Source organism: Lolium perenne, chromosome 4 (genome assembly GCF_019359855.2).
Source record: "Lolium perenne isolate Kyuss_39 chromosome 4, Kyuss_2.0, whole genome shotgun sequence".
Taxonomy (NCBI): domain Eukaryota; kingdom Viridiplantae; phylum Streptophyta; class Magnoliopsida; order Poales; family Poaceae; genus Lolium; species Lolium perenne.
In genome coordinates, this window is record NC_067247.2 from 330038900 (window position 1) to 330058486 (window position 19587).

The following is a 19587-nucleotide window of genomic DNA, read 5'->3' on the forward strand; positions in this document are numbered from 1 at the left end:
TCAAATGAAAAAACTCAAAACTAATGAAAGTTGCGTACATATCTGAGGATCACGCACGTAAATTTGCAGATTTTTTGATTTTTTTACAGAGACTTCTGCGCGAATTTGTGACAGACAGCAATGCTGTTTCTGTGCAGCAATCCAAATCTAGCATCAACTTTACCATAGAGACTTTACTTGGCACAAAAACATGATAAGGAGAGGTTGCTACAGTAGTAAAAAAACTTCCAAGACTCAAATATAAAACAAAGTACTGTAGTAAAAACATGGATTGTCTCCCATAAGCGCTTTTCTTTAACGCCTTTCAGCTAGGCGCAGAAAGTGTAAATCAAGTATTATCAAGAGATGAAGCATAGACATCATAATTTGTTCTAATAATAGAATCATAAGGTAACTTCATTCTTTTTCTAGGGAAGTGTTCCATACCTTTTTTGAGAGGAAATTGATATTTAATATTACCTTTCTTCATATCAATAGTAGCACCAACGGTTCGAAGAAAAGGTCTTCCCAATATAATGGGGCAAGATGCATTGCATTCAATATCCAAGACAACGAAATCAACGGGGACAAGGTTATTGTTAACCATAATGCGAACATTATCAACTCTCCCCAAAGATTTCTTTTTAGCATTATCAGCGAGATTAACATCCAAATAACAATTTTTCAATGGTGGCAAGTCAAGCATATCATAGACTTTCTTAGGCATAACAGAAATACTTGCACCAAGATCACATAGAGCATTACAATCAAAATCATTGACCCTTATCTTAATGATGGGCTCCCAACCATCTTCTAACTTCCTAGGAATATAAGTTTCAAGTTTTAGTTTCTCTTCTCTAGCTTTGATGAGAGCATTTGTAATATGTTTTGTAAAGGCCAAATTTATAGCACTAGCGTTGGGACTCTTAGCAAGTTTTTGTAAGAACTTTATAACTTCAGAGATGTGGCAATCATCAAAATCCAAACCATTATGATCTACAGCAATGGGATCATCACCCCCAATGTTGGAAAAAAATTCAGCAGTTTTATCACAAGCAGTTTCAAATAGCTTTAGCAATTTCGTGCAGCTTTGTACGCTTTGCACTAGGAGTAGAAACATTGCCAACACCAATTATTTTACCATTGATAGTAGGAGGTGTAGCAACATGTGAATCATTATCATTACTAGTGGTGGTAATAGTCCAAACTTTAGCTATATTATTCTCTTTAGCTAGTTTTTCATTTTCTTCTCTATCCCACCTAGCACGCAATTCAACCATTAATCTTATATTCTCATTAATTCTAACTTGGATGGCATTTGCTGTATTAGTAATCTTATTATCAATGTCCTTATTAGGCATAACTTTCAATTTTAAAAGATCAACATCAGAGGCAAGTCTATCAACCTTAGAAGCAAGAATATCAATTTTATCAAGCTTTTCCTCAACAGATTTGTTAAAAGCAGTTTGTGTACTAATAAATTCTTTAAGCATGGCTTCAAGACCAGGGGGTACACTCCTATTATTGTTGTAAGAATTCCCATAAGAATTACCATAACCATTACCATTAGCAGAAGGATATGGCCTATAGTTATTACCAGAATTGTTCCTATAAGCATTGTTGTTGAAATTATTATCTTTAATGAAATTCACATCAACATTTTCTTCTTGAGCAACCAATGAAGCTAAAGGAACATTATTAGGATCAACATTAGATCTACCATTCACAACCATAGACATAATCACATCAATCTTATCACTCAAGGAGGAGGTTTCTTCGACAGAATTTACCTTCTTACCTTGTGGAGCCCTTTCAGTGTGCCATTCAGAGTAATTTATCATCATATCATCAAGAAGCTTTGTAGCCGCATCCTTACATTTAGTCCATGAATTGTCTAATCACATGTTCATTATCTAATTGTTTAAAATTCATTATGCTACTTCTCAAAGATATAATTTTAGCGGGAGGATAATATCTACCAATAAAAGCATCCTTACATTTAGTCCATGAATCAATACTATTCTTAGGCAAAGATAGCAACCAATCTTTAGCTCTTCCTCTTAATGAGAAAGGAAACAATTTCAACTTTATAATATCACCATCTACATCTTTATACTTTTTCATTTCACACAATTCAACAAAATTATTAAGATGGGCAGCAGCATCATCAGAACTAACACCAGAAAATTGCTCTCTCATAACAAGATTCAGTAAAGCAGGTTTAATTTCAAAGAATTCTGCTGTAGTAGCAGGTGGAGCAATAGGTGTGCATAGGAAACCATTATTATTTGTGGTTGTGAAGTCACACAACTTAGTGTTTTCAGGAGTATTCATTTTAGCAGTAGTAAATAAAGCAAACTAGATAAAGTAACTAATTTTTTTGTGTTTTTGATATAGAGAGCAAGACAAGTAAATAAAGTAAAGCTAGCAACTAATTTTTGTGTGTTTTGTTTAAGTGCAGCAAACAAAGTAGTAAATAAAATAAAGCAAGACAAAAACAAAGTAAAGAGATTGGGAAGTGGAGACTCCCCTTGCAGCGTGTCTTGATCTCCCCGGCAACGGCGCCAGAAAAAGAGCTTGATGCGTGCAATTAACACATGTCCGTTGGGAACCCCAAGAGGAAGGTGTGATGCAGACAGTAGCAAGTTTTCCCTCAGAAAGAAACCAAGGTTTATCGAACCAGGAGGAGCCAAGAAGCACGTTGAAGGTTGATGGCGGCGGGATGTAGTGCGGCGCAACACCAGGGATTCCGGCGCCAACGTGGAACCTGCACAACACAACCAAAGTACTTTGCCCCAACGAAACAGTGAGGTTGTCAATCTCACCGGCTTGCTGTAACAAAGGATTAACCGTATTGTGTGGAAGATGATTGTTTGCAGAAAACTTGATAAAGAACAAGTATTGCAAAGAGATTGTATGCGATGTAAAGAATAGGACCGGGGTCCACAGTTCACTAGAGGTGTCTCTCCCATAAGATAAATAGCATGTTGGGTGAACAAATTACAGTCGGGCAATTGACAAATAGAGAGGGCATGACAATGCACATACATGATACGATGAGTATTGTGAGATTTAATTGGGCATTACGACAAAGTACATAGACCGCTATCCAGCATGCATCTATGCCTAAAAAGTCCACCTTCAGGTTATCATCCGAACCCCTTCCAGTATTAAGTTGCAAACAACAGACAATTGCATTAAGTATGGTGCGTAATGTAATCAATAACTACATCCTTGGACATAGCATCAATGTTTTATCCCTAGTGGCAACAGCATATCCACAACCTTAGAACTTTCTGTCACTGTCCCAGATTTAATGGAGGCATGAACCCACTATCGAGCATAAATACTCCCTCTTGGAGTTATGAGCAAAAACTTGGCCAGAGCCTCTACTAATAATGGAGAGCATGCAAGATCATAAACAACACATAGGTAATAGATTGATAATCACCATAACATAGTATTCTCTATCCATCGGATCCCGACAAACACAACATATAGCATTACAGATAGATGATCTTGATCATGTTAGGCAGCTCACAAGATCCAACAATGAAGCACATAAGGAGAAGACGAACATCTAGCTACTGCTATGGACCCATAGTCCAGGGGTGAACTACTCACTCATCACTCCGGAGGCGACCATGGCGGTGAAGAGTCCTCCGGGAGATGATTCCCCTCTCCGGCAGGGTGCCGAAGGCGATCTCCTGAATCCCCCGAGATGGGATTGGCGGCGGCGTCTCAGTAAGGTTTTCCGTATCGTGGCTCTCGGTACTAGGGGTTTCGCGACGGAGGATTTAAGTAGGCGGAAGGGCAACGCAGGGGGCCACACGAGGGCCCCACATGCTAGGCCGGCGTGGCCAGGGCTTGGGCCTTGCCGCCCTATTGTGTCGGCGCCTCGTGGCCCCACTTCCTTTCCCTCTCGGTCTTCTGGAAGCTTCGTGTAAAAATAGGCCCCTGGGTGTTGATTTCGTCCAATTCGGAGAATATTTCCTTACTAGGATTTCTGAAACCAAAAACAATGAGAACAATCGGCTCTTCGGCATCTTGTTAATAGGTTAGTGCCGGAAAATGCATAAATACGACATATAATGTGTATAAAACATGTAGATATCATCAATAATGTGGCATGGAACATAAGAAATTATCGATACGTCGGAGACGTATCAGCCTTGCAAACGGGTTGAATGATCCAGTAGTGCGTAAGGTACGGTTTGCCGATCCTAGAAGGGATGTTCCGGGAATCGACTCCACGTTGGTTTTTAGGCCTCCTCTAGGACTAGTTTTCCATTATCTTTCGTATCTGCCAGGCTCAATTACGTGTAGTACGTTCCGGTTATGCGGTGAAAACCCTAAACTGTCGTAGATTGATTTAACTTGGTATTGATGAAGCAGGATCCCCATGTTATCATAGATCCAATATGAACCATGGGGCAATCGGCTCTTTGAGCCGATTCACAGGGTAACCTGAGAGCCGATCGAGGCTCATTTAATGTTTACGTGTCTACCATGCAGGAAGCTAATCGAAGCAATCCAACACCTTCCTGACCAGGTATAGGTCAGGTGGCACGCCCTTGCGATCGTCAGGACGTGTGCCAGAGCACTGCGGGCCGTTGCCCGAGGGACCAGGGCCCACCAGCAGTCTTGGGAGCCTCCCGACTCTCCGTGTTGCTCGTCGCTGCTCGCCGGTGGGTTTTGGCAGGCAACAGGTTGTCACACATACACCTCCTCATGTAGAGAACCGTTGAGAAAAGCACTTTTAACATCCATTTGTTGAAGCTTGAAACCATGGTGAGCGGCAAATGCCAAAAGGATATGGATCGACTCAAGTCGAGCAACGGGTGCGAACGTCTCGCCATAGTCAATGCCTTCAACTTGAGAAAATCTGTGGGCCACCAATCTTGCTTTGTTGCAGATGACGATGCCATGTTCATCTTCCTTGTTCTTGAAAACCCATTTGGTGTCGATAACATTGCGACAATGGTCCGGTCGCTTCACAAGGGTCCATACATCTTTCCTCTTGAAGTTGTTTAGCTCTTATTGCATAACGAGCAACCAATCCGGATCTTCAAGGGCTTCAAAGACTTTGTTTGGTTCCACCATGGAGACAAATGTGTGATGCTCACAAAAGTTTCTAGTTGCCTCCGAGTAGACACCTTGCTGTTAAGATCTCCAAGAATGTTTTGCAAGGAATGAGACTTGAGACGTAGATGCTTTAAAGTCTTGTCTTCACGGTGAGTGTTGGCCTCATGGATAGGAACTTGAGAGGTCTCTTGATCTTCATCATGGTTCATGTCCTTGCCTTGACCTTCATTGTCGTTGTTGGGGAGAGCATCGTCATCATCATCTTGAGCGCCGGACAACTCGGGGTTCATAGGATAAGTAGTATCCAGAGCGGTCGTCCCCGAGAAGCCCGGTGAAGAACTTGTAGCTTGATCTTGATCACTTGGTGGTGGAGGTTGTTGATGAGCTTGTGGAGGTTATTGTTGTTGTCGAACTTGAAGTTGTTGATGAACTTGCGGAGGTTGTTGTTGTTGTCGAACTTGAGCTTGTTGTGGTAGTTGGCTTGCACTTGGTTTTCTACTAGAAGAAGCTTGGCCTTGTGGTGTAGATGGCTCTACTTGAGTAGAACTTGGTCCTTCCCCGGCACACAAAGGAGGGAGCTCTTGAGGTCGGTAGAAACCAACACCCATCCTCTCAATGGCCTTCAGGGGAATTGCATCTCCTTTCTCACAAGAATCAGTTCGGCCTTCTAAAGAGACATCATCATCAACAAAAGTCACATCGCATGTTTCCACCACACGCCCATTTGACTTGTTGAAGACCCTATATGCATGTGAATCCATAGCATTGCCAACGAATATCCCTTCTTGAGCTTTCGAGTCGAACTTGGAGAGACGAGTATCCTTGATCAGCACATAACACTTGCAACCAAAGACCCTGAAGTAGGAGACATTGGGTTTGTTGCCGGTGAGGATTTCATATGGTGTCTTCTCCAAGCCTTTGCGGAAGTAGAGGCGATTGGTGCCATGGCAAGCGGTGAATATAGCCTCGGCCCAAAACTTGTAATTGGATTTGTACTCCATCATCATTGTTCGGGCGGCTTCGATTAAGGTCCGGTTGTTTCTTTCGGCAACCCCATTTTGTTGGAGGTTGTATGGTGTAGCATATTGGTGTTGAATGCCCTCTTCGCCAAGGAAGTCATCCAATGTGTAGTTCTTGAATTCTGTCCCATTTTTGCTCCTTATTGCAATGATCTTGGCGTCGAACTTGCGTTGAACTTGATTGGCAAACTCCATCATGGTCCTTTGCATTTCACTCTTGTGCTTGAAGAAGAAGACCCAACAATATCGCGAATAATCATCGACGATCACTAGACAATACTTATTACCTCCAAGGCTCTCATGAGATGGTGGACCAAATAGATCAACATGAAGGAGCTCCAAGCATCTTGTAGAGGAGATGGTAGTCTTGGCCTTGTGAGGAGCTCCATGCATCTTTCCTTCAATGCAATCCCTACACACACGATCCTTACAAAAAGAGACATTGTCTTTTAGTCCGAGGATGTGGCCACCCTTGTGGAGACTTTGCAAAGTTCTCATGTTGACATGAGCTAGCCGGTAGTGCCAAAGCCAACCCACATCACCCTTGGCGAATAGGCAAAGAGCGGGAGAAGTGGTCCTTCCAGAGAAGTCGACCACATATAACACATTCTCTACATATCCAACAAAGGCCACATTAAGAGATTTGCTCCACAAGAGTACCACCATATGTTCATCGAAAAATGTACAAAGACCCATGCGTGCAATTTGATGAATGGAGAGTAGGTTGTATCCAAGGGTCTCGACAAGTAGAACATTTGAAAGAGAAAAGTTTGGTGTTACCACCACCTTGCCGAGGCCCAATACCTTTGATTGTGTGTTTTCGCCATAAGATACGGTGGAGAGTGAAGGCTTGAGGTCGACAACAATATTCTTGCTTCCGTTCATATGACTTGTGGCGCCACTATCAACCACCCATTTAGAACCACCGGAAGCATAGTCCTACAAGAGTCAATGCTTCGATTTAGGTACCCATTTTTCAATGGGTCCTTGCATGTTAGTAACAAGGGGTTTGGGAACCCAAATAGTCCAAGCAACATTATCCTCATAAGAACCAATAAAGCGAGCACGAATATGACCATAGTAATCAAGAAAAATAATATGAGATGGGTTTTTAGCACCGGCATAGCCCCTTGTGTTGGGGTCGGGAACTCCACCCCTCCTTGGGCTAGAGTCACCTTCCTCAAGAGCGGTACCCACATTCTTCTTGCTCTTCTTCTTCTTGGTCCTTCTCTTCTTCTTATTTGGCTTGGTAGCCACGTCTCCATCTCTTGCTTCAAGAGTCTTCTACAAATAAATGGAATGGACTCAGAGTCTCTCATGCTTCTCTTTCAAGCGATTGACTTCGTCTTCATGCTCCGGAAAGGGATGAGTGATATCAAACACTTGCACTTCCTTCTCCTTGTTCAAGCGGGCGTGCTCTTTCAATGCATCATCTTGAAGAGAGTTGATCTCCAAGAGTTTGTGATTGCGTCTCTCCAATGTTGCAATGTCATCCTCATGGTTGCAATAGGTAGCACGGTCCTTGCTCAAAGGGGAGTGCTCCTTCAAGGTGTCTTCTTGCATGGTGTTGACCTCCAAAAGCTTGGCCTTGTCCCTTTCAAGAGCAACGATCACTTCTTCATGGTCGCAACAAGAGACTTTCTCCTTGCTTAAGTGAAAGTACTCCAACAAGGACTCATCTTGCAACCCATTGATCTCAAAGAGCTTGACATTTATCTTCTCAAGCATGGTAATCTCCTCCTCATGATTGCAACAAGGTTCCTTTTCCTTGCTCAATCGATAGTACTCATCCAAGGCTTCTTCTTGGAGGGCATTAACCTCCAAGAGCGTTTTCTTTTGCCATCTCAACGAAGCAATCTCATCTACATGGTCACAACAAGGGTCAAGCACTTCTACTTCTTTCTCCTTAGTGGTTTCCCCTTGAGGTTGATCACTTGACTTAGAGAGAGTCGCAAACTTACTCTCCAAGGATTTGTAGTCCTTGTTGAGAGTTTCTAACTCCTCAAGTAACTTGGCGTGGTCAACTTCAAGAGAAAGCTTTTACTTTTTAAGAACACCTACTAAGGCGAGAGCATGATCTCGATCCTTAGTAAGTTGGGAGACAATAGCATTGTTAGACACTTCTAAGTTCAACACACTTGCTTCGAGAGAAATGCGTAAGTTGTGTTCCTCCTCATGGGCTTGAATGAGAGAGGCAATCTCATTGGCCGCCTCTCTCTCAAACCTTTCCTTCTCCTCAAGAAGCTCTTGAGCTGCCCTAAGTTGAGCCATGGGGGACTCGACATGTATCTTGGTGTCCCCTTGCATGTTAGAGAGAAAAGCATCCAAACCCACAACCTCTAGCTCAATGGACAGGCTTGTAGCATCATCAATAGTAGAAGCACTAGTAGATGATGTAGGTTTGGGTGGGGGTGATACCTCCAAAGATACCTTTTCCATGAGGCAGTGAGAGTTTTTGGGGATGAGGTTCTCATTAGGAGAGTTGAAGAGGGATTTGGAGGGAGTGGAAATGGCGATGGTGGCCACTCCCTCATCCTCCGTGTTCGAACTCTTCTCATCACTGTCGCAACCTTGGTTTGTTGTTGAAGGAGGCCTTGGCGTCACTTGGCTTGGAGGAGAACTTGGAGAATCCCTTTGAGAAGGATTTGGACGTGTCCTTGCGAACAAGCCTTCCACCATTGTCTTCCCTTCTCTCAAAGGGGCACTCCACAACGAAGTGACTCTTGCCACCGCAATTGTAGCAAGTCCTTGCCTTTTGACCATCTCTAGGGCTCTTGGAGAAACTCCTTGAGTAATCACGAGGAGAGAATCTTGAATTGCTTCTTGGCCTTGAACCTCTTGTTTTGTTGCCGTCCTAAAAGTACTTGGCAGCGAGAGCCATGTACTCATGATAATTGGATTGAACATCATCCGGGGTCCATTCGACGGGGTCATCATCACTTTCACTTTCTTCATGTTCCTTGGCCTTCAAGGCAAGATTGGGCTTACGGGCGTTGTGTGCTCGTGCCACTAGATCATCTGCATTCTTCTTGGAGATATCCAAAGCGATGATTTCAATAAAGACCTCATTCAATGTCATGGCGTGGAAGTTGGAATTTTGGCGGATGGCGGTCAACTTGACTTCCTCATAAGGGAGGAGAGAATTGTAGAACTTCGTCTTGATCCATTTGTCATATATGAACATGGCTCCAAGGTCACACACTTGCACGGAGAGGGTAACAAGGCGCCGGTACATCTCCTCGGTGGATTCACCTTCGGTCATGACGAAATTGTTAGCCAAGTTGTTCACTTCATCGAAACGAGAGCTTTGAATGCTCTCATTGCCGAGGAAGATCTTGTCGAGTTTGTCCCATGCTTCCTTGGTGGTCTTGAGAGTGTGCATGTGACCGCGATCCTTGGAAGACACGGCCATGTGGATCATGTGAAGGGCGGTGGAGTTGAGTTGTTCATCAACCACCTCCCTTCTTGTAAGATTGCTTGGATCATGTGGCTTGAATCCTTCCTTGATGATGCGCCAAAGTTCCGTAGACGACTTGTGCACATGTGAGAATGCATTAAGAATTGCCAATTTTCAAAACTTGTAGCATCAAGTAGCGGTGGTGGTCCTTGAGAGACTATATGTGGCATAGGGATAGGAACATTCACAGAGTAACTACTTGGTGGTGGCACTGCATGGTTACCCCCTAAATGTTCATCACCTTTTGGCTCCTCCTTCCCTTGTGAAGATGAGGCACCGGAGTCTCCAAGCTTTCCCTCTACTCTAGCTTTATCCTTTTCGGGGACAAATTTCAAGAGAGGATAGGTGTTAGCTTGAGGTGTGGAGACTTCGGCACCCACCTTAGGATCAATGGAAGGAATTGGTTTGGAAGCAAGCAACTCCGCCATCATAGCCTTCATTTGGGTAAGTATGGATGACTCCAATTGCTTGAGGTCATCCAACGTAGCCGTAGTGGAGGCTATAGATGGTGGTGGAGGTGATTGCTCCATGGGAAGCGTAGCATCCCCAAGATCCCCTTTGTTGGCCATCTCTTAGGCAGTAAATCCCTAGCAAGAGAACCTTGCTCTGGTACCAATTGAATGATCGTAGGCGCGACTAGAGGGGGGGTGAATAGGCGCTATCCAAATTTTATATCTTTTTCAGTTTTAGGTGCGGTGCGGAAGTAAAGGTGGTGAATTTAGCGACTACAATGATCCTAGTATGATGCTATGCAGTGCAACAAGTAAAGGAACCACAAAGGAGTAAGAGAGAGGAGCGGGACAACCGGGGAACGAAGAGGAGACGCGATGTGTTTCCCGCAGTTCCTCCCACAAGAGGGAGTACGTCTGCATTGAGGAGGTGTGGACCACAAAGGTCCAAAGGCCACACATGCCTCACCTTCTTCCTTTAGAAAAACCCCACGAAGGAGCTTTCACTTCTACACTAAGTAGCCGGTCGAGGGGGCGGTTCCTTCACAAGGTTGGGGCGAGCTCCACAATGACGGAGGCTCCCAACACCCTATGGGGCTAGCACAACTCCAAGCTAGCCTCCATAGGAGCACATCTTCAAGGAGTCCCACGAAAGGAACCCTAACATCAAGATCCACTAAGGATTAGGTGGTATTGGTGAAATCTCTGTTGGTAGAACTATAGATTGGGGTCTCCTCTACCAACCATCAAAGTTTGGGCATGATTGGTTGGATGGCGAGGGAGATCCTCAAGAAATTAAGCTCAGCAACAATGGAGGAGAGAGAAAGAGAAGACTTAGGTCGAGCTGGGGAAGAAGGCCCACTTTTATTGGGGCCTTCAAATCCAACCGTTATGTGCAGTTCCCGCACAACCGATATTACCGCATGTGGGAGCTGTACTACCGCTCTGAGACTTAGTCTGGCATGCAGAACTGACACGTGGGGCTCAAGAGGTACTACCGCTTGCGGTACCACTTGGGTACCGTAAGGGTCTCTAGGAGCCCCAGACATACTCCTGGTACCACAGTGGTACTAGGGCGCGCGATAGTGCCGTATCGGGAATTACGGTACCTAGGCAGTACCATGTCGGAAGTACTGCTTGGGAGCGATACTACCGCTTGAGGTACCATAAAGTACCGCAATGCCTAATGTAGGCCTTTCCACATGTAATGTCAGAGCGGTGTTAGGGACCGGTACCAGTAGTGATAGGGTACTACCGCTATTGGTACCGGTACTACCGGTTAAGCTGGAACTGCTTTTTCCTCTTTTCCTCTCCAACCACGTCGCCTCGCGACACACACACAAAACCAGAAACCTATCAACTACACTTGAGTCTTCCAGTCCTGAGGTCATCAGTGAGGCCACCATGCACCTGCAAATCTTTCCAAAACAAACTATGCACACGGTGAAATACATTCGAGTGTTGTTAACAAATACACAAAACACTTATGGATAGATCTTGCTCTTTCACCAGTCTTCATGAACTGCAGCGTGAGGCTCACTGTGGTAGATGAGGAGGTGAGAGGTAAGATCATCATGTGCACAACTAGATCCCCAGGCCCGATCCCTTCCTCCACATCATGTCCACCACTGGAGCACCATCGGAGCACCTCTAGCAGCACCATCGGCAGCATCACCATATGTAGCAATGCCATCATACCTTTGCATCGCCCTTGGTAGCATCGCCGCCGTACTTTTGCAGCAATGCCACCCTACCTTGGCAGCAACCTCACCCGCCTTGGTAACATCTCTGATGTACCTTTGTAGCAATTCCAGTCACCATTGGGAGCATTGTCGTTCGTCGTCAGGAGCAACGCAGGCTGCCATCGGTAGCTTCCCGGCATGCCCCTTGCAGCAACACCGCCCTGGTAGGCAGCAACATCGCCAATCGTTGGGCAGCACCGTCCGTCGATGGAAGCATCTTTGATTCCCAATTCAAGTTGGAGACATGCCGCCTTGATTGGAGCATGGAGGCAGGCCGACGGTCGCCTAGGTAGGGAAGACGCGGAGAATCATCAGGCTATTAGCGTGTGTTGTAAATAGGTGAGGGGGCATAAGCCGGGCCTGGAAGGCTCTAGGATTCACGGCGATGTCGGCGAATAAGAAATTGGTAAGCGATGGGAACCTGCAGTGACACGAGAGCTGCCACGCGATGCCCAACCGCCGGCTAGTAGAAGGTGGGGTGGGAGTTGGGTCAAGTTGCCAACTACCCATTGGTGAGGGCGGGGGGGTTGAAGTTGGGAGGTGAGGTGGAGATGAAAGGGAACCGGCGACGACACCGAAGCTGGGTACACGGTGTCCTTCCGCCAGCGAGGTAGAAGGTGGGCATACGAGCTCGGGCCAGCTGTGCAGTCCTCGGTGGTGGGGAAGAAACTGGGCGCCGGGATTGTGCAGAACTTGGGATAAGGAAGAAGATAAGGGTATCTCCATTGGGCCGACCCAAAAGGCCGACACAAATGGTCCGTTTCTGTCCGTTTGGGTCGGACAGCGAACAGTTTGTTGGTGTTTGTCCGGTGTACTAGGACAGCAGCCACATCAAACAAGAATAGTTCACAATCACACACCACATAGATTTACAAATAAGTCAACTCAAATTAAATATCGAAACAGACTATCCAGGTTGGTTTCCCACATGAGTCCTCATGTGCTCAATCAAATCGTCTTGAAGGCGGTCATGGGTGCTACGATCCCGCAATGTATTATGCTTATGCAAGAAGTATTCCCAAGAAGTTGCCCCAACATGTGGCTCAGCCAACTCACCCTGAAATTCCTAGTCATTGTCATATATGTTATCATCTCGCTCATCATCAACAATAATATTGTGCATGACAACACATGATGTCATGACCTCCCACATTCTCTTCGCGCTCCATGTTATTGCAGGGTGCCGAACAATTCCCCAACGTGATTGCAGCATGCCAAATGTCTGATCTACATCCTTTTGAGTCGCCTCTTGCTCTTTCACGAACCTCTTGCATTTTTCATCTTCAGGGTACAGATTGTATTCACCAAGGTTGCCCATGAAGGGTAGATGCCATCATCTAGATAATAAACCTTGTCATAAGAATGACCATTGATCGCATAGGAAACCTTAGGAGGATTGCCTTCTCCAAGCCTAGCAAGCACTGGGGAGCGCTGAAGGACCGTTGATATCATTATTGGATCCTGCCAGGACAAAGGAGTGCCAAATCTAGAGACCTTGAGATGCAACTGCCCCTAATATTACCGTGCACCCCTCCTTAATTATGCCCTTTTAACTATCTTTGCCAACGAAATGAACCAATGCTTGCAATCTATGCTTCCCAGCATACTAGGAAACCCAATCTTTTCATTGATGGACAAGAGGCGGGCAGTGTCTTTAGTGGTCGTCTCTCTTAGATAAACTTCGCAAACACCATAATAATAGCGCTGCAAAACTTGTACATGGCCTCAATGCAAGTGGACTCTCTCATGCACAATTACTCATCAACAAGATCACCAGGTACTCCGTACACAAGCTGGCGGACAACGTCCAAACATTTTTGGTACGAGAAAAAAAACCAATCTTACCGGTAGCATCGAGCTTGGCATCGAAGTAGTCATCATATGTCCTCACGCCATGAAGAATATCCGGAAACAACTTTCTGGACATCCGATACCAGCGATGGAATGTCTTCGCGTCTTACACCAGATTGGTAAGGTGGAAATGGTCTCGCATAAGTCCAGCATGTCCACCGACTCGATCTCAGTCTTTATTAGCCTTGCGCTTCATCGATGACCCGCCTCTGCGCTTCTGCAGCTGATAATGGTCGTGCGCCATGCTTGCACTGGTGAACAAGAGTTCGTTCTCACCATCGGACTCCTCGTCCAACGACGATTCGATGATATTTTTGCAGAAAAAATTGATTGCCTTGCTAATCATATGCTCAAGACAATGATATTTGGTCACTTCAACGTCTATGCCCACGCAAGTGCAATGGAAGAGAAAAAACTTGAACGTAATTCATACCTTGAACTTCCTCAGGCGACCGGACAAGCAGGTTGTGGGCGCACCGTCGAGCGAGCTGGCCAAGCAGCCGACTAGAAATGTTTGTCGATGGCCTAGTCGGCGGCAACAGCCGACGTACTTGTTGGGTACCACGAGCCGCAAGGAACTACTAGCGTCAGCGACAAGCCAAAGCGCAGACGACGGTGCTGCCTGGTGGTGGTGGCGGAGAGGGAGGGAGGGCAAGGGTTTGGAACACGGAGTTCTTCACTATGGCTTTCGTACCACTAGCGGGAGGCTCGGGTTGGCTAAAGGGAGGACAAGGGAGGACACGCTCGTTGTCCGGGCTGACACATCGATGTACCAAATTTGGGGCACGGATGAGTTGGTCCACACAAGTCGGTTTGTTTGCGTCGTGCCGCTGGAGCATGCGCGTCTCAGACCATTTCAGATAGCCTAAAACCATTTAAATCGTCCCGCTAAAGATGCCTTAAGATAGAAAGAGGTGGATGGTAGGGTCGGCAGGTATAAGCGTAAGGCGAATGAAGTAGAGATGGTGAGAGTGGATCGATCCTTGACGAGCAACAAAACAACATCCACATCTAAACCTAAGCTTGTTTGCAACGCGTCTTCTCCACGAAGCCTTGCCATGGAGACAATCCAAAATTGGGCTCAGCCAACTAAGCGCGTCCTGGAAATACGCAGTGGCACTCTAGGGGCGTGTTTGGTAGGATGTGTGTCCTTGGCTCGCATCAGTCCAGAAGAATTCCCCCGTTTGGTCGCCTGAAAGTACTCCGCGCTGTGGTCCAACCGGTTCTCAAAGCACCCTCGGGACAGGCCCTGGAGGCCGAATCGGCAGTTTCTAGTGGGCATGTCCCATTGTCGTGCAATTTTGCACGCCCTTGTGCAACGGTTGCACGCGTGGAGAAGCACGGGAAACACCGCGTTGTCTTGGCCCTCGCTCCCCACTTCCAGTCACCGGTTCGCTCCTTCTCTCTCCCCATTCAACTCTCTCACTAACATTGAGCGTTGTCGCATCAACCGCCACCCATGGCCTCCTCCGCCCCCTCCGCCTCCTTCCGCTCCAACGCTAATGGATCCAACCATCCGCCTGACGGTGCCGAGGTCCAACGAGTCGCTCATGTGCATCGTCCGCGAGTACGAGGCCGGCGGCCGCGATTCGGCGGCACGAATCAATGTAGGTCGCGTACCGGAGTTGAATCGGCCAACGCCGGTCGTGACCAGGCCCGCCGGCATGGCAACTCGTAGTGCGGCTGTCGCCACTCTTCACACCGTCAGGATTCCATCGACGTATCCCTCGACTCCGGGGTTTTTTTCACCCCTGCCCCCTAGGGTTTCCGTCGGTGAGGGCGACGACAATGGCAGCAGGTGCACCGGAATCCAGCAGGGAGAGCCCCCACCGGGGTTCGCATCAACCCCGATGCACGCGCCGATGCCATGTGGCATGCCACATCCGCCTGCTCCGAATGGAGCGCCGCGCTTCATGCCGCCGCTGTTCGGCCGAGCACGTGCTCGTCGGCAGCCGTCAGCGCCCTCGGAGCCCCGCTTCCCGACCGCGGCTCCGGCGGCCTACCAGCCGATCGGTGCTCCTGTTCCGCCTCCGCCTCTACCTGGATTTGGAGTACGACATCCTCGAGGACATGTCGGCGCCGGTGCGCGGCCTCCACCTCAATCGGGGCCGCTTTCACTCCACCCCAACGTAAGCACTCTCAATCCCTCCCTATCTGATAAATGCTAATGTCGATGTGTTCCATGACATTGTAGATTAAATTTTTGTCCAGCTACTCTGATTGATGTGAATGTAGATATGATTCATGTCAATGTGTGATGCATATTAAGTGTTAAGCGTTGCATGTTTGGCATGACAATGTCAAGTCCATGATGGACCTTGACATTGGCAAGCTCCATCATGGCCATGACAAGCTCAAGCTCCATGATCCATGATGGAGCTTGACATTGGCATGCTTCATGAGGGACTTGACAATGTCAAGTCCATGATGGAGCTTGACATTGGCATGCTCCATCATGGACTTGACAATGTCAAGTCCATGGCATTGGCATGCTCCATCATAGACTTGACAATGTCATGTCCATGGCATTGGCATTGCCATGACGATCATGTCCATCACAATGCAAGTATAGCTAAGTCTTTGCATTCTCATTGCATCTGCAGAACTGGCCATTCATGTAAACCTTCCTGGACGGGCCCATACTAGATGCAAGGGACATAGCCGTCCGGGTGCAGCTTCGTGACTCCAATGTAGGGTTCATGGAAGCCCACCGGTAGATCAGCGCGCCAAGGGTTCACGCCGGCCGTCCTGGTGATCTAGGGCACGGTCCCAGGATGCGGGTGTCGGCGTTCTTCGTGCAGCTGGAGAGCCACGACCTCATTGCCCTCGTCGTGCCGCCCTACATGGAGCAGCACCTGATCAGGAAGTACAAGCTGAAGAACAATGGCCCGCCGGTGAAGGTGGCCTTGTACATGGGCGAGCGCTGCGAGTGGAAGGTGCATCTCCAGTGGAGGGCCGAGCGCGTCGACTTCATCAAGTCCTGGAGCGACTTCACCGGCAGGGCTGGCCTCCACGCCGACGACACGATCGTCTTCACCCCTAAGAACGACGGCTTCAAACAAAATATTTACTTGTTACTAAAATCAAAAAGAAAGGTCGACGTCTTCAGGAAGGAGACTTCCTGCTCTAGCATCTTCAGCTACCGGAGGCATTGCGAGGGTCCTTATGATGATCCTCGCCAGTAAGATTCTTTGCTTGTTATTATATCTATCTCTACTGATGTGAAGTTGTTAGCTGTTGTGCTAGTCTGAGGAGGCTGTTAAACACTTGCTTTTGTGCATATGTGCCTGTAATGTTGGCCTAGAGGCTGTTGAACATTGCTTTTGGACCTGGATTATCTGCCCCCAGGTTTAAGTAGACGTCTTACCACTCTGACGCTAGAATTAGGTACTAAGTACGTTGTTCATTGCGTATAACTATGTGTCGTGCTTATGCATGTGTTTGAGCTCTTGTGTGATGGTAAGGCCACCATATTTGAATGTGGTGATGAGAAGCACAGCCGGAGTGCCCAAAATAGCAACCAAACACATGTGTTGTGGCTAAAGAGAGATGAGATACTTCATCCAAGCATCCAAACAACCTGTACTTCTGTTCGGCCGATGCAATACAGGATACCAAATACTGGGCTGAATCTGGCCCATAGCCTGTTCGTGACGCATAGGGGCTCTCGTCTCACTGCACGTGGTGCAGAAATTCGGCACAGCCTACCGAACGTGCCCTAGGTCCAACGGAACTTAGCGATAATGATACCTAGGAAACTAGGGTTTTGACTTCCGCCGGCGACATCAAAGGCGGAAGGCGAGGTTTCTTTGGTTTCCGATCACCTCCGTGATGCTCTCCTCCCGTTCCACGTTCGGGCTGACTAAGGGGACGTCTCTGCACGTCTACCCGGCCTTGGCGGAGTCCTGTGGGGGACAGCGGAGGTCGTTTGGCTTCCGATCTTGCGACAAACCCTAGCTATGGCGGCAAAGTTCCCACGTGAGGGCGGCTCGTCGGGCCAGAAGCCCACACCGGATCTGCAGGAGCTGCTGAAGAATCTGGTCCTCAAGGATGAGGAACTTGATGACGTGATCCTACCGCGGGAGGAGTTCGTGAATCTGCGGGAGAGCGCGCGGTGGATGGCGGTAGTGAAGGTACACACGACCAAGCACTTTGGAAATCAACCTTTCTTCCAAAAGATGGATGTTGCATGGGGCTTTGCGAGGAAGTGGTCGATACGGCCTGTGGAGGAGAACCTGTTCATCCTCCAGGTCTCCTGCCTAGGCGACTGGAATAGGGCTATGCTGGAAGGCCCTTGGATCTTCCGACAGCAAGGAGTGATGCTGGAACCATATGACGGGATTGCTGATCCAAAATCTGTAATACTCAACCGGATCCATGCATGGGTTCAGGTTTGAGGAATTCCACCGCTGTTTCGGAAGGACGGAATAGTGAGAGAGATGGCGGCGCGCATTGGAGAGGTGCTAAGCGTTGATCTGTACGCTCTAGGCGCGAGTGGGACAAGTTTTGTTCGGGTTCGAGCAAAGCTCGACGTCAGGAAGCCGCTCACCCGTGTGGTGGGTTTGCACCCAGAAGGAAGCGAAAGAATGACCTTCCAAGTTCTATACGAGAAGCTGCCAAAATTCTGTGAAGTCTGCGGAGTTTTTGGGCATGGAGATCTTGAATGCGGGGATGGAGTCCATGATGAGAGCTCCAAGCAATACGGGCCATGGATGATGGCTCCGATGGAAGATTGGCACCCGCAGTCCTCCGGGGTGCGTAACAGAACCCCTATGCACGATGGCAGCCACAGTGGCCGGGGTGGAGGACGTGGTGGCCGGGGCGGGGCCATGGATTCTCGCAAGCGGCCACAGGGGGAATCACCACCGTCTGCCTCAAACACGGCGGGAAAAGGAACAAACAGCAACTTAATGATCACTGATGGATCAGAGGGAAAGGAAGAAACTCCGGGGGCGAGGAGGAATCTGGACGCCTCCCTGGCAGCGGAGGGAATGAAGCAACCTGGTGTAGCTCATTCACCGGTGAAACCAGACCCAAAGAGGCCTAGGAAGGACTTGGCACCACAACAAGAGGCGGGCTCCATGGAGGAGGTCCGCCAGGACCAATGAGTTGTATCAGTTACAACTGTCGTGGTATTGGAAGCGACACGACAGTTAGGGAGCTTCATGAGCTCGTTAAGCGCTTCAAACCTACCGTGCTTTGTGTGCTAGAGACTCAAGTACACAGATCACGGGTGGAGGGACTAGCTAGGAGGCTAGGTTTTGATAATAGCTTTGCTGTTAGTAGTGATGGCCGGAGTGGGGGCCTTGGTGTTTTTTGGAATAAGGAAATAAAATTACACTTTTTGCCGTACTCGCAATATCACATTGATGCGATCATAACGGAGGAAAATGAGGAACCCTGGAGGTTGACATGCGTGTATGGCGAGGCTCAGGTGGCGGAGCGGCACAAAACATGGGATGTACTAAAGTTCGTAAAGTCATCTTCTCCGCTTCCATGGATGTGTATTGGGGACTTTAATGAGGTTCTACACCAGCATGAACATATGGGGGTGGCAGAGAGGAGTCTGGGACAGATTGAAGGATTCAGAGAAGCTCTGGATGTATGCGAGCTAGCTGACCTGGGATATGTGGGGATTAGCTGGACCTATGAAAAAAGGGTTGCGGGAGGATCCCTATGCAGAGTACGCCTTGACAGGGCGGTAGCATCAGCGCCATGGAGCACGAGGTTCCCCATGGCGATAGTAAGCCACCTCACGGGAGTGAATTCCGATCACTGCCCAATATTCCTCAGGTGGAGAGAATCGGCCAGGCAGCGCCGATCTACTGAAAGCAAGATTTTTTGGTATGAGCTCATGTGGGAGAGACACGCCGACTTCAAACCTTTTTTGACCAATGCATGGGAAGAGAGGGAAAAGGCAACAAGCATGCAACAGTTCCACCAAAATTTGACTGACGTGTCAGGCTCTCTGGAGGATTGGGGCAAGACTACCTTTGGAAATGTCC